This window comes from Portunus trituberculatus, chromosome 31 (genome assembly GCF_017591435.1).
Source record: "Portunus trituberculatus isolate SZX2019 chromosome 31, ASM1759143v1, whole genome shotgun sequence".
Lineage (NCBI taxonomy): Eukaryota > Metazoa > Arthropoda > Malacostraca > Decapoda > Portunidae > Portunus > Portunus trituberculatus.
This window is the reverse complement of record NC_059285.1, coordinates 18441363-18457294: the sequence shown is the minus strand read 5'-3', so window position 1 is coordinate 18457294 and position 15932 is coordinate 18441363. Positions and strand designations below refer to the sequence as shown.

Genomic DNA, 15932 nt, shown 5'->3' with positions numbered 1-15932 from the left:
TCAGAGAGATTCTGACACCACAATACACAAGTTTGCGGTGCAATATTTCAGAGAACTCTATAGAAAATGGGAAATGCCGCATAGCCACAAAACGATCACACAGTCATCAGAAAAAAGGTATACAAATAATATTTGTTAAAACTCACATCACATTGTGGACAAATATAAGCAGTTTCATGCATCGTAGAACTTTCCATGGCATAACAAAGTGATTCCATCCCGGTAAACCATGAAATATGAATACAAAGAAATATTTATTGCTCATGTTACTAAAGATGTAGGCACTTGGTTGATAAATTAGAGTTACTAATATCAAATCCAGTGTTTTTAAAGTCTAAAATTTAAAATTCGTGCTAGAAAATATTTGATAAAGTTAATATTGTAAGTAGGAATAGACGATATAATTATCAAAGATCTAAGTATCTTATGGAAAAATAAAGTCATTCTACATAATATAGTAATTTTTGTGATCTAAAGTAATGTGTCAGTGCAGGGAAATACTAAAAAAAGTCAATATTATGACTAGGAGTGGATATTATTGGAACACTCGGAGTGAAATGGCCGCCAAGTGTACGCCAGTTTTCCCTCAAATGCTGAATATTGCGCCGTAGTGTGATTCCTAGAGAGAAACACCGCTCCATATTGACGCCAAAGACTCATAAACCACCGCTGGGAACATGGAGGAGGAAAATTTGCCTGAAAACAGTCTCCGCGACGCTTAAAAGTGAAGAAAAGTGTGTGGTATTTTGAACCTTTTCATTTTTTTCTTTTCTTTTTTTTCATCGTGTTGTTTTCCTGTGATTTTTTTTTTTTTTTGCTTCCCGATGACTTATGGGTGAACGGATCTACTTTGGATGTGAGGTGAGTACAATTAATTATTTGTTGCAATATAGAGTAAGACAGGAAGGGAAAGGGAAGGAGGGGCTGGCTGGCTGGCTGGCTGGCTGGTTGGTTGGGTCACGCCTCTTTTTATAACTTTCCTAATATTTTTTTGTGTTGTTAATTGGGGTTAGTTTGTTAGTTGCCTTCGTAGTGTGACCGGCGTGACCTGATCTTCGTGTTGTTCTTCCTAGCGTCGGCGTGTTAAGGTGTTATTATTGACTTGCTTTGTGAAGGTTCTATTGTGTTCTATTGTGTTGGTGGTCTGATGGTGTCTCTTTGTTATTCGTGTGTGTGTCATTTTTTCTATACCTTTTTAGTTGTTCTCATTTTTTTTTTATTTGTTTTGTTTGGTACCCAACACACTGCTGTGACTGATCCCCGTGTTTCATTTCTTACCGATTGTAACGTATCTAACATTCACTATCATTACCTAACATTCACTATCATTACCAAACATTCACTATCATTACCTAACATTCACTATCATTACCTAACATTCACTATCATTACTAACATTCACTATCATTAGCAAACATTCACTATCATTACCTAACATTCACTATCATTAGCAAACATTCACTATCATTAGCTAACATTCACTATCATTAGCAAACATTCACTATCATTAGCTAACATTCATTATCATTAGCTAACATTCATTATCATTTGCTAACATTCACTATCATTACATAACATTCACTATCATTACCTAACATTCATTATCTATTAGCTAACATTCACTATCATTAGCTAACATTCACTATCATTAGCTAACATTCATTATCATTACCTAACATTCACTATCATTAGCTAACATTCACTATCTATTAGCTAACATTCACAATCATTAGCTAACATTCATTATCATTTGCTAACATTCACAATCATTAGCTAACATTCATTATCATTAGCTAACATTCACTATCATTAGCTAACATTCACTATCATTAGCTAACATTCACTATCATTAGCTAACATTCACTATCATTAGCTAACATTCACTATCTATTAGCTAATATTCACAATCATTAGCTAACATTCATTATCATTTGCTAACATTCACAATCATTAGCTAACATTCATTATCATTAGCTAACATTCACTATCATTAGCTAACATTCACTATCATTAGCTAACATTCATTATCATTAGCTAACATTCACTATCATTAGCTAACATTCACTATCATCATCAATTCATTCATCATTATTGTAGTCAACATTTATTATAATTATAGTAAACATTCACTATCATTAGCCAACATTCATTATCATTATAGTCAACATACACTATCATCAGCCAACATTCATGATAATTTATTACCATTCATTATTATCATTTACTTTTTTTTTTTTTTTTTGCTTTAGTTTCATGTCTGCTGTGTTTTTTTTTCTAATTTATGAGAGGAAAAATGGAAAAGAAAAGAAAAAATGCAGTTCTACCCAATACTTTGATTTTTCTAATTTTTTTCTTATTGGACAGCTAGTTAACCTAGTAGTAGAAGTAGTAGTAGCAGCAGCAGCAGTAGTAATAGTAGTAGTAGTAGGAATAGTATCATCATTATCATCTTTATTTTTTCTTCTTTACATGCACAAACAGGTGAGAGGAAGAAGACTGTGAGTGGGAAGGGTGAAGAGGTGGGAGGGAGGTGATGGTGGTGGTGGGAATGTTAGGTTAGGTTCTAGTGAAGGAAATTATGTTTAGTACTAACATGAGGTGCTGTCCTGCCCATACTCAGAGTCACATTGATGTCTGTGTGTAACTCTGGCCATATTGAAAAAAAAAAAGAAGATTGAAGTTATTTACCTAACCTACATCTTTTAAAGTACAAAGGGAAGTAGGTTTGGTCGATTTTCAGTCTCACCAAACCAATTATTTTCTGGTGTGTTTTATTTTATTTTGTTTATTCATTTATGTAGAAGAGGCACTAGCAAAGGGCAACAGAACAGTATATAGTTTTTAAAAATGTACATTGAGGAATTGCCTTATCATGTTTTTCCAGTGATACATGTAGTGGTATATTGATTTTCTACTTCCTTTCCATCACAAATGTCTGTTTTTTAGTTTTACCTTTGTCACTTTATGTATCAACCTCTCATCCCCAACAGTCATGCAAAGCTATGGGGATTGGAGATTTTTTGGGTTGTGGGCAGCATTAATCCCATAAGTAACATGATGCATTTTCATATTTATTTTGCTTGTTATTTAGTGGTTTTATATAGCATCAAAAACTCTTGTGGGGATTGAAATAGTGAAATCTGTGGCCATTAATCTGCTGATCTCCATAGACCCTTTCTAATATAAATAAAATTGCCTAATCATACTCAAAACTCAAGACAGACATGCATCCCAAGGAGTAAAATTGGGTATTGTGTGTTGCAGAAATCAGAAACCAACAATATTTGCTCCAGAAAACTGTGGAATTTCCTGCCTGCTTCTGTATGTCCACCTTCCTGTGACCTGAATTCATTGAACAGGATGGGAGGGTTCAAAACAGTTATCCCATTCTTTAGGCTAACTCTCTAGGACTTGCTTGGGGATTGGCATCAGAGTGGGCCTTTTTCATTTAATTGTTTTTGTTTTTCTTGGCCAGAATTTCTCTCTTACATAAAAAGAAGAATGTTGAAAGCCTTGGTTGTTATTGTTAGTAGTAGTACTACAGTGAGTCTAACCATCCTGCTGAGTGGACAGTGTTGACATCTCTTGACACTCTTCACCCCTTCAACACTGGGACACATTTTTACCTTGAGATTTGTGTATGATTAGACCATTTTGTTAACATTAAGAAGGGTCTATGGAGCTTAGAAGATTAATGGCCACAGTCATCACTATTTTAAACTGCTATGAAAGTTTCTGAAGCTGTAAAAAATCACCAGATAATAAGCAGAATGAATATGGAAACACATCATGGTACTGAAGGGGTTAAAGTCATGCTAACTGTCATGCTGTGGTCTCTTGGATATAACTTTTTTTGTTATGTGTGAGAGGAAAACTGGCCAAGGGCAACATCAAATGAAAAAAAAAGACCCACTTAGTTGCCAGTTCCATTGCAGATGAAAATTCCTCTTAAATGAATGAATGAGTTTGTATTGTTTTTTCCCCCCATTTGTGTTTCCTACCTTCATATTTTACTTATCCAATTTGTATTTTTATGATATATTTCCATTTTGCTTTATTCGTTACCTCATCTCTCCTTTTCACATATAACATTCATAGTTTTTATTTCTTGGCTTAAAGAAATGAATGGATGTGTGTAGTTTTATTGAATGTTGCTTTGTTGTATTGCTGAGCGTTATGGTGGTGTTTGTGATGGTGACTTTTTTTACTGTTTGTGTTTTTTTTGTGTTGGTTTGTGTTGGCTGAAAGTGTGTCTGGCTCTAATGACACTTATACTTTTGTTATTCTTTGTCTATCACTATTTTTTTTATATCTATCTGTATGTACCTTTATTTTTCTGTTTTCTTTATTAATTTTTTTTTATCAACTGTCCTACATATATATTTTTTTGCACACGTTTATTTGTATTTATTTTCTTATCCTTTATCTGTGTATATACTACTTTTGCTTTGTCATTCTGCACCTTTCTATTTATTTACTACTGTCCTTTACCTATCTTCCTACAGTACATAGTAAATATTTTTCCTACAGAGATTTGGTTTTTTTCTTTTCATCCTTTATCTGTGTGCTTTTGTTTACATAAGTTCATTCCACCTATTTTTATATATTTTTTATTATTATTTTTTTCATCCACTTACATTCAGTCACTTTCTTCCATACACACTCACTCAAACACTTCATTTCAAGAGCCACAAATGAAGTCAGCTGATGTCACAATGTCATGCTGAATCATAAACATTTGTACCTTGCTGGCTGTGTTTGATTGATAGTTCAGGGGTAGCCACCAGGTGAAGGAGAACTGGAGGAGGAGGAGGAGGAGGAGGAGGAGAACAGGACAGGTATAGAAAGGTGAATGTAGTGGTCTGGTACTGTACTTTCTTCTACTCCAAACTATTCTCTCTCTCTCTCTCTCTCTCTCTCTCTCTCTCTCTCTCTCTCTCTCTCTCTCTCTCTCTCTCTCTCTCTCTCTCTCTCTCTCTCTCTCTCTCTCTCTTTTTCTCTATCTAGCATTGCAGTACATTAATTTCTTCACTTTCACTTTTCTCTCTCTCTCTTGCTCTCTCTCTCTCTCTTCTCTCTCTCTCTCTCTTCTCTCTCTCTCTCTCTCAAACCTCTTTTTTTTTTTTTATTCTTGTGTCATAGTGTAGTAATTCCTTTCATCTCTTTCTCTTTTTTTTTTTTTCACCCTCTCCCTCTATCTCTCACTCATCCATCCCGTTCTTCCTCTTCCTCTTCCTCTTCCTCCTCTCAATGCACATCTCCATTTACACAACAGTTTAAATGTCAGAGTAGGCTCGGCTGGGCTCGGCTTTGGTGGATGCTGGAGTTCATTCACCTCACTCAAGATTCAAAGAGTCATTGATCTATAACAGGGAGTGCCATTACTCAACACCACTCAGGGGGATTAGGGTGTCTATCTTCAAAACCTGTATATATATTTTTTTTCCACACATTTATTTTTATCTATTTATTTATTTATTTTTTACTTCATTTTTTTTCTTTTTTTTCCCTATTACTGTTGATCTATACCTGCTCTTCCTTCATATGGTTGCTTTTACTTGCCAGTTAGCTAATCCACCAATCCACTAATGTACTGGCTCTATGTTCTTTGTGCTTAGCTATGTTAGGTTAGGGAAGGGTTAGGTTAGGTTAGGTTACATTAAGTTGGCTTTGTTGTGTGTGTGTGATTTTCTTCCCAGGCTAGAATATGTTAGGTTAGGTTAGATTAGAATAGGTTAGGTTTCGTTACATTGCGTTTCATTGTTACATTACATTACATTAGGGTTGGATGTGGTGGTGGCATGTGTGTGGACCCTGGGTGTGATGGAGAGTCAGGGCTGCAGGGGTGAGGGTGTTCAGTGGGGAGGTGTGTCTTATCCTGGTCACATCGCTATATAGGTTATCTCCCCGACTCCTTGAAAGAAGCCCTGTTGCATATCACCCTCATGATGTCATCTTTTATTCTCCTGAGTGGTGATGGTTGCCTGATAAGTTCTAGTGTCATTGTGGACCGAGGCAGTTGTCATGCTCGCTCACACCCACGCATGCATACGTACGTACATACAGTGAATGGTAAAGGTGTTGTGAGGTTAAAGTAGTGAGTGATTAAATGAGATACAGAAGCAGTCCCAAGGGTGTAATCTCATTTTCTGTAAGTCTCAAGAGGATTAATGTATCCACACACACACACACACACACACACACACACACACACACACACACACACACACACACACACACACACACACACACACACACACACTCTCTCTCTCTCTCTCTCTCTCTCTCTCTCTCTCTCTCTCTCTCTCTCTCTCTCTCTCTCTCTCTCTCTCTCTCTCTCTCTCTCTCTCTCTCTCTCTCTCTCTCTCTCTCATTCACTCACTCACTCACCAGTCATATCGTGCAAGCACCACAGTAAGCACACCACCACACCCACCACAGCACCACATCCACCACATCACCACACCCAGCACACCACCGCCACACCACACCCACCCTATGAAAACAGATCCATTGATAATATATAATCTGCATGATCTCATTTAGTCAGGAACAGTTTAGATAAGAGTGCTTACTAATTTACTAATGTACCCAAGTGTTAATCCTTTTTACTGTTGTGTGTGTTTCCTGTGAGTATTGAGAGAACCATTAAGAGAAAAAAACATTGCCTTGTCATTGAAAGAAAATTAGATGGTTGGTTTTGTATTTTTTAGACTACTGCAGATCTATTTAAGAGACTTGTCATGCTGAAATAAGTGTATAAAAATGATGGAGGAGATTATGAGGAAAAACTTAAAACTGTCCATCATATAAAATGTTAACCCCTTTTGATACTAAGACACATTTTTACCTTGAGATTTGTGTACAGTTAGACCATTTCATTGACATTAGGAAGGGTCTGTGGTGGTCAGAAGATTAATGGCAACAGTCTTCACTATTTTAATCCCCCACATAAGTTTCTAAAGCTGTATAAAATCACCAGTTAGTAAGCAGAATGAATATGGAAACGCGTCATGGTACTGAAGGGGTTAATACCTCGTAAAGCATCTTGTTAAGCATGCAGCGTGTAATTATTCGCGGGAAGGGAGAGTTTTCTGTGTTTGTTTGGTGTTGCACAGGCGTGTCATTAGGGCATTAACTGGCACTGTTGAGGGAGGGGCCACTGCTGCTGGGAGCCATGGTGGTTATATAGCTCACTGGGGTGTTGATGTTATGATTAAATAGCTGGAATTTTTTTTTTTTTTCTCTATTTTTAGTTTGACCAGCTGTCATTCATGAGAGAGAGAGAGAGAGAGAGAGAGAGAGAGAGAGAGAGAGAGAGAGAGATTACCATGACTTTATTAATTTTTCTATATATACAGCTGGCGAAATTTATTGATATGATAGAATGTTTACAAAAGAAAAGAAAAAAATGATGTACTACCAATGTTTATTAGTAAAGATCCCAGGTTTAGCTCAGCCCTTTCAACAACAGACAGTTTCTAAGCCTCACAGAATGCCTTACTATAATCAAAGAAAGGAGTAAAGATAGATATGGTATTAGTTGAGTGCTATTATGTGTTATGAAGAGCAGTACACTTTGATATAATAGTAGTTGATGAATTGCTAGAGGTAATTCTTAATGCCCTCACTACATCTAAATCAATTATCTTACACTTAATACACTTTTATGATTAAGTATATATATTTTTTTCAGTATTTTAAACCATTTTCTTCCTGCCTTTGTCTTCTTCTGTCTTCATTTGTTTATTTATTCCTGTTATCATGTATTGTTTTAAGCAGTTTGTTTTTATTTTCCTTCCTTCCTTCCTTCCTTCCTTCCTTCCTTCCTTCCTTCCTTCCTTCCTTCCTTCCTTCCTTCCTTCCTTCCTTCCTTCTTTCCCTCCCTCCCTCCCTCCCTCCCTCCCTCTTATTTCTTTTCTGTGTTGTTTCCATTTGAATTGCTCTCCTCCCTCCCTTTTTCTTCCTTTCTTCCTTCTCCTTCTTTACAATTTGATATGATATACATTTTACCCTCATTCTCTTCATATTTTTCCATATTTTCCCCTTTCTGTATCTTCTGTTTCCTCTTTGGTCAACCCTAACTCTTCTTATCACATTTCCTCTTTCCTCTTTGCCCAATTTACCAATCTACCTTCTTTCTCTTTCCTTCCACAATTTTTACTCAACCTCGCACCTTTCTATCTTTGTCACAATGGAATCAGCTTACAATCCATGCTCTTTTGTATACATATCCAAAGTGACAGTGAATTGATAGTGTGGTGCCGAGGAAGTTCAGGCACACATCATCACATCACACACCATTACAGTGGTTACATAATATGAGCAGTACAGGATATTATGGTTTAGTTATATATGGTCGCACTTGGCTGGCTTTGTTTTGTCTGTGTTTATATTTTTCCTTCCTGTCTGTTGCGTCTCTCTCTCTCTCTCTCTCTCTCTCTCTCTCTCTCTCTCTCTCTCTCTCTCTCTCTCTCTCTCTCTCTCTCTCTCTCTCTCTGTTTTTCGTTTAGTGTGTCATTTTCTTTGTTTTTTGTTTTTTTTTCTTTTTTGTTTCTATTCCTTCTATTTTCTTTCCCTTCTGTCTCTTTCCTCATTTTCTTTCTTTCTTTTCTTTCTTTTCTTTCTTATAATCTGATATATATTTTACCCTCCTTCTCTACATCTTTTTCTCTGCATCTTACTTTTCCCCTTTCTTGTCTTCTATTTTACCTCCTTCCTTCCTTACCACGTTTTCTCATCCCCTCTTTGTCCATTTTGCCAATCTAGTTCCTCTTTCCTTCCTTGTTACTGAACCTTCCTGTCACCTGCCTGCCTGCCTGCCTGCCTGCCTTTCACCATTACCTCACCTCACCACACTCTGCTATATCAAGCCCCTCATGGTGCTTTCCCTTCACTTCTCTACTCCAGTATGTACCCACTGAGGTCTGAGTGACTGTTTACATGCTGTCTGTCCACCACCACCACTACTATTGCATCTACTACCACCACCATTGCCACCATTACCGCCACCTCCAGCTCTTAGTAATCCCTTCATCTTGTTAGGTGTCAGGGTGTTTGTAATAGCATACCTTACTTGTTTGTGCTGGTTTTGTTACTTTTGATGTTCATGGTGATAGTGATGATACTTTGTTGCATTTTTTAATTTTTTTTACATGCAATTTGTATTTTGATGTCTGGGAAAACAGTAGTGAAAGTTGTTTGTATATGTAGGTTTGTGTCTTCTGGTGTTAAGTCATTTTAGAACGGCAGATATTAGGAAACATTTAAAAAGGCAAGATGATGATGGTTGCAAGATGATGATAGCTAATGTATGACTTTCTGGTAATATAATAAACAGAACACATGAAATTTTCTTTGTGATCTTTGAAAATAACAATAAAACTTACATACTTATCTCATACAATTAACACACATTTAAAATTGAATATTGAAAAGAAAAATAAACCATGCCAAATATACACACACATATTTCATACAATTAACACATCTTTAAAAATGATAAATATACATAGATAAACATTAAATACCCTAAAAAAAATAATGAATATAAAAACAAACTTAAGCAAAGCACCAACTCTGATCCAAGCACCACTCACAACCCACAGTGTTTCATGTACCACTACCACTATAGTCTGTCTACTGTAAAGGGCTCCTGGATTTAAAACATATAGCTTATTGACAACGTAATTGATTTTTTGTGTACGATAATTGTTTTCTGTTGATCAGCGCACTTATTACAAGGACAGCTCACAGTTTTCCTCAAGATCTAACAAGCATGCATTACCTGGGACACCTATCACATTTCTCTCTTTCATTACTCATTTTCTTGTTTTTCCTCTGTCCATTCATTCCTATTCTTTCCCCATCTGTTTCCATAAGTCCCCTACACTACACCATTCAAACTGGGACCCAGGAGCCACTTTAGAGTAGACAGACTATACCACTGCACACAACACCCTCAGCCCACCCACAGCACCTCCAGCACACCACCACCACACCTCATCATCCATCCTTTGCCTGTATTAAAAATGCTTTGCTCTCTCTTCACAACATTTTTCCAAGGCCATAGAGAAAACTAGCTAGGTTTTCAAGACAGTTCCTCCTTATGGTAAACTGGAAATCTTGCCAATCCATCTCCAAAACCATAAAAGTACTCTAAAAAAAAAAATGACTGTCTTCAACTAGAGCCTTTGGAAAGAAGTGATGGTGAGAGAGCAGAGCATTTCAGAATACAGGCCAACTCTCACCTCTGCCAGAAATACTTGGATATTATGACATGTCTGTTTCTATTCCAAGGGGGTTTATTGTGTCCTGGTGTCTTGTTTACATCAAGTACTGCTCCCCAGGCATGTCCTGATAAATGTGGCTTGTGTGTTTTTATTTATTTTTATTTTGTTTTTATGTAAGAGGGGGAATCTGGCCAAGGCAGCAAAAATGGTCAGACAAAAAGGCTGGTTTGGTTTGCTGTCACTTGTTCTGGACTTTAGCTTCACCTCCTTCCCTCCCAAACAGATCCTCAGCTTTGCCTCCTTCCCTCCCAGATCCTTCACCTCCCCTCCTTTGCATTTTGTAGTTTTGTTATGTTTTCTTTCTTTCTTTCTTTTTTCTTTTCTTTTATCTTTGTGTGAAGAATATATTTAGTGATTGCTTTGTTTCTCTCTCTCTCTCTCTCTCTCTCTCTCTCTCTCTCTCTCTCTCTCTCTCTCTCTCTCTCTCTCTCTCTCTCTCTCTCTCTCTCTCTCTCTCTCTCTCTCTCTCTCTCATTTGGTGTTGTTTCTCGTCACTTGTTTCAGAAAGTTTTGTTGCTGTTTTTTGCAGTGCGTGTGTGTGTGTGTGTTTTTTTTTTTTTTTGGGGGGCAGGGTTATCCGTGTGTGAAGAATTTGTGAAGTGATTTCTTTCTCTCTCTCTTTCTTTCTTCTGTAGTTTTGTTTAGTTTGTCGTCACTTGTTTCGGAACGTTCTGTTGTCTTTTTGTAATTTGTGTCGTGTTTCTTTTTCATTGTTTTAGTTTATCCTGAAGTTTTGTGTTTTTTCTCTCTCTCTCTCTCTCTCTCTCTCTCTCTCTCTCTCTCTCTCTCTCTCTCTCTCTCTCTCTCTCTCTCTCTCTCTCTCTCTCTCTCTCTCTCTCTCTCTCTCTCTCTCTCTCTCTCTCTCTCTCCTCTCTCTCTCTCTCTCTCTCTCTCTCTCTCTCTCTCTCTCTCTCTCTCTCTCTCTCTCTCTCTCTCTCTCTCTCTCTCTCTCTCTCTCTCTCTCTCTCTCTCTCTCTCTCTCTCTCTCTCTCTCTCTCTCTCTCTCTCTCTCTCTCTCTCTCTCTCTCTCTCTCTCTCTCTCTCTCTCTCTCTCTCTTTGTTATTTATTAGTTTGTCTTCACTAATTCAAAGATATTAATTGTTTTCTCACTCTTCTGTAGTTTGACATTGTTTTGCCTCACTTGTTTGTTATTTGTTTATTTATTTATTTGTTTTTTTTTTATATCATCTTTTTTTTTACTTATTAGTTTATCTTTGCCACTTCAGAGATATCAATCATTTTCTCTTCTCTTGTTTATTGTTATTTTTCTTCACTTCTCTGGGTTTGTTAAGTCTTTTTTTCCCTCTTTTATATCTTCATGTCTTTTTTTATGTATTAGTTTATCGTCACGGATTCAGGGTTATCATGTGTGACTCATATCGTTGAACAGTCCTCTTCCCGTCCCTCGCTCTCTCTCTTTGTGTTAGTTTATCCTCACTCCACCACCTAGAATGTATAGTAGTTTCTCTCACCTTTTTTTTTCCCTTGTGTCTCTCTTTAGTTTGTGTTAGTTTGTCTTTACTCCTTCATGAATGTTACGTATACCTGATCTTGTAATGACACGTCTCTCTGTAATGGTCCAAGGTGGAATATTCATCATTCTAATGCTACTTTTCTCTTCAGCAATATATACCATGCCTGTCCTCATGCCTTCAAGAATGTATATGTGTTGTTTTTATTAGCTTTCTATGCCTTAATTGTCTCCTTTACATTAATTTGTCCACCTGTCACTTGTATAACTCATCTGGTTTTGTCTTCTGTTGCTGTAGGGAAAGGAAAAAAACTAACCTAACCTAACGTATTGTGCATATACATTATCATGCAAGAGTTAACCAGTACTGTCAACCATTCGTCCCTTTCTCTGATACACTCTGGAACTCTCTGCCTGCTTCTGTATTTCTGTCCTCCTTTGATCTGAACTCATTTAATAGGAAGCAAGGTTTCAAGACATTTATCTCATTCTTTTGGCTAACTCTCTCGGACCTGCTTGGGGATTGGCATCTAAGTGGGCCTTCTTGTTTAATCATTTTGTTGTCCTTGGCCAGATTATCCCTCTTACATAAAAAAAGTTAAAAAGTGCCATAGATACATTCTTCATCTGTTCAAAATAAGATGATTATAAACTGGAACCAGTGTTTGTTTTGGTTCCTGTGTGTTTACTTAGTTGTATATCTAATTTTAGCCATCTTTTCCTTGAATTTATGCGCACTTTCTGCTGCTACAATCTCTTCACTCAAGCCATTCGTCCATCGTCCTATGGAAAACAAAACTTGTTAATGTTCCTCAAACATTGACTTTTCATGATCTTGGAGTGTCCTCATCTGTCTCCATCTTGAGTCAGTGATACCAGGTCTTGTCTCTTTCTCTTTTCCATGTGTGTGTGTGTGTGTGTGTGTGTGTGTGTGTGTGTGTGTGTGTGTGTGTGTGTGTGTGTGTGAATATATTAATCAATGAATGGATGACCACCTCAGTTCATTGAACAATCTCATTTATCTTTTACAAACCAATCTTCTGATTATCAATGTATGTTTTTTACTCTTTATTTTATCTCTGTGTCTTATCTTGCTTGGTGCGATAGTGATTGCTGGTGCCTCCATCCATCAGGTGTGTGTGTGTGGGTGAGTGGGTGTGTTAGGTTAGGTTAGGTTAGGTTAGGTTAGCAATTACAGATGGTATACAGTTCTCTCTCTCTCTCTCTCTCTCTCTCTCTCTCTCTCTCTCTCTCTCTCTCTCTCTCTCTCTCTCTCTCTCTCTCTCTCTCTCTCTCTCTCTCTCTCTCTCTCTCTCTCTCTCTCTCTCTCTCTCTCTTTGTGCTTATAACTTAGCTAACTCATAACATAAAAAGATAGAAAAATAAATAAAAGGAAAAGAATAAAAGTAGAAGAAAAAACTCATTAATTCATCACACTAACAATGCAGTCTTTGAACCACCACCACCACCACCACCACCACCTACCACAAGTCCCAAGGAAGAGTGGACCAACACAAGGAAGCACCAAGCCACAGTGATAAAAGCTGGTCATTAGCATTACAGGGTCACGTAACACTGGGGTCACTATTGCAGGGCTGGCAGGTGGCAGGGGGTGGGCAGTGAGGGAGGGAAGATTAAAGAGAGAGAGAGAGAGAGAGAGAGAGAGAGAGAGAGAGAGAGAGAGAGAGAGAGAGAGAGAGAGAGAGAGAGAGAGAGAGAGAGGGTGACTTTAGAATCTTCTTGGTGGCCTAGTTAGTTTATGTGTATGTGGTGCTGATGCAAACCCCAGCAGTCAGTGTGTGTATATACGTATGTGTGTCTGACTCTTGAATAATCTTGTCTACCCTGGCACCACCCCACCCCACACCACACCACGTCGCATCTCGTTCCTCGTTACGTCCTTTGAATTGCAAATCTGGGAATCACTGGCAGTATTGTTGATTTCCATATTCGTAGCCTTTAATGTGCCTGCTTATCTTCGACTTTGTTTACTTATTAGCAACTTTCTCTGTCTTGGCGGGCGGGAAGGAGGAAAATGATCTGTTAAGTCTAGCATGCTCAAGTGGGCTGAGGCCAGAATAATGGAGGCAGCAGTCTTTTTGATACCTAATTTGTCTCCTCTGGTATAATTTGCTCCTGTTTGTTGTTGGTTGTCTCAGTCGTTCTTCATAGTGATGGGGGTTTGTGTGTGGTTTGTGTGTGGTGCATGGGAGAGATGACAAGGAGGAGGAGGAGGAGAAAGAGGAAGAGGAAGAGGAAGAGGAGAGGGGATCTGTCAGCTAGTGTGTGTGTTTGTGTGTGGTGTTGGAGTGTGTTATGATGAGGGTGTTATGTCTTTTTGGTACCTAATTTGTCTTTTCTTGTGGTAATTTATTCATATGTCTTGTTGGTGGCCTCTTGTTCTTTATAGTATTGCTGTTTTTCATCTTTATCTCTTTTTTTTTTCTTGGTGGATGGAAGGAAAAGGAAGGGTATCTATGAACCTTGGTGTGTAGTGAAGGCAAGGAATTGTGTACTAGTAACCTCATTCGTTTGTTTATTTATATTTGAAAGTAACCGTAATAGAGAAAAGAAACTTGGCATTACGTACTATCTTCTTCATACCTTACTTTGTGTTGTTTGATATTGTTGTAGAGGCAGGAAAGTGTACATTACCGTCACTTATCCTCATATGTTGTTTGAAAGTACTGTGACTGAGGCAGCGAACTTTGCTTTATTTTGTTTTGAAAGTATGATGATATAGAGAGAAAACTTGTATGGCATCTTTTTTTTTTTGTAATTGTAATAGAGGCAGGGAAGTTTGCATTACCACATTTATTTACATGATTTATCTTCACATGTTTTGAAAGTATCATAACCAGTGCATGGAACTTTGCATTTTGAGGTTTTGGAAGTATGATAATAGAGAAACAACACATCTTTATTTGTAATTGTAATAGAATCAGGAAAGTTTGCATTACCACCTCTATTTACATGATCCATCCTCACATGTGTTGAACCATAACTGGGGCAGAGAACTTCGCTTTGTGTAGTTTTGAGAGTACAATAATAGAGAAAGGAAACTTGTCTATATATTTGTGTTTTTTGAGATTGTAACAGAAGCAGGAAAGTTTGCTTTACCACCTATATTCACATCATTTTATCCTCACATGTTTTGAAGGTACCATAACTGAGGCAGGGGAAACTTTTGCATTATGTCATTTATCTGTGTTTTCCTCATGTGTGTTGGTTAAAAAGTACTATGATGGAAGCAGAGACCTTTACACTCCACTTATTTATCTCCCTGTTACTTACCCCCATGCATCATTTCAAAGTATGGCACCACATTACCTCATTTATCTGTGTGTTACCCTTGTGTTTGTTGGTCAAAAATACTGTAATGGATGTGGAAACCTTTGCATTACTTCATTTGTTTTCTTATTACCCTCACACATATTGGTTCAAAGTACACTGCCACATTACCTCATTCATCTTTGTTTCCCTTATTTATGTTGGTTAAAAGTATACTGTGTTAGATGTAGAAATTTTGGTGCTTCCTCATTTCTCTTCCTATTACCTCACACATGTTGCTTCAAAGTACTCTGCCACATCACCTCATTCTTCTTTGTGTTTCCCCTCATTTGTGTTGGTTAAAAGTACTGTAATGAATGTAGAAACTTTTGTGCTTCCTCATTTCTCTCCCTATTACCCTCACACATGTCGCTTCAAAGTACACCACATTACCTCATTCATCTTTACATTACCCTCATTTATGTTGGCTAAAAATACTGTGATGGGTGTAGAAACCTTTACATTCCTCATTTCTCTCTATCCCTCACACACGTCACTTGTACAGCACTAGTGGAGGCAGGGATCTTTACACTGCCTCTCTTGTTTATTTACCTCTGCTCTTCTCTTGATCTCGTATGCAGAGCGCGTCATGTTTTAACTCTGCGATTGCTAATGAGAGCATGACACGCTGTTTTACCGGAGCCGCCCCAGATGGTTCTTATGACGCGTGTTGGTTTGTTGGGGTTATTGTTGATGGTTCTACTGATTGCTTGTGTGTGTGGGAGGAAACTGAGGCACTTCAAGGGTGTTAATTCAATGGTTTTACTGATTATTTGTGTGAGTTACCTGAAACTCTTTTAATGATGCTTTTTTTGTTTTTGTTTTTGTGGGTTTTCAT

General features: G+C 37.6%; 1 protein-coding gene across 1 annotated transcript in view; it reads left to right on the top strand.

Annotated features, from left to right (window-relative positions):
- Positions 1-540: 540 nt before the first annotated feature.
- The window catches only part of LOC123511146 (myocardin-related transcription factor A-like), a 109918-nt gene continuing 94526 nt past the window's right edge, over positions 541-15932 (top strand). Inside the window, exon 1 of the mRNA XM_045266776.1 lies at positions 541-861. The gene's annotated coding sequence lies outside the window, so the exon portion shown is untranslated. The remainder of the gene's footprint in view (positions 862-15932) is intronic.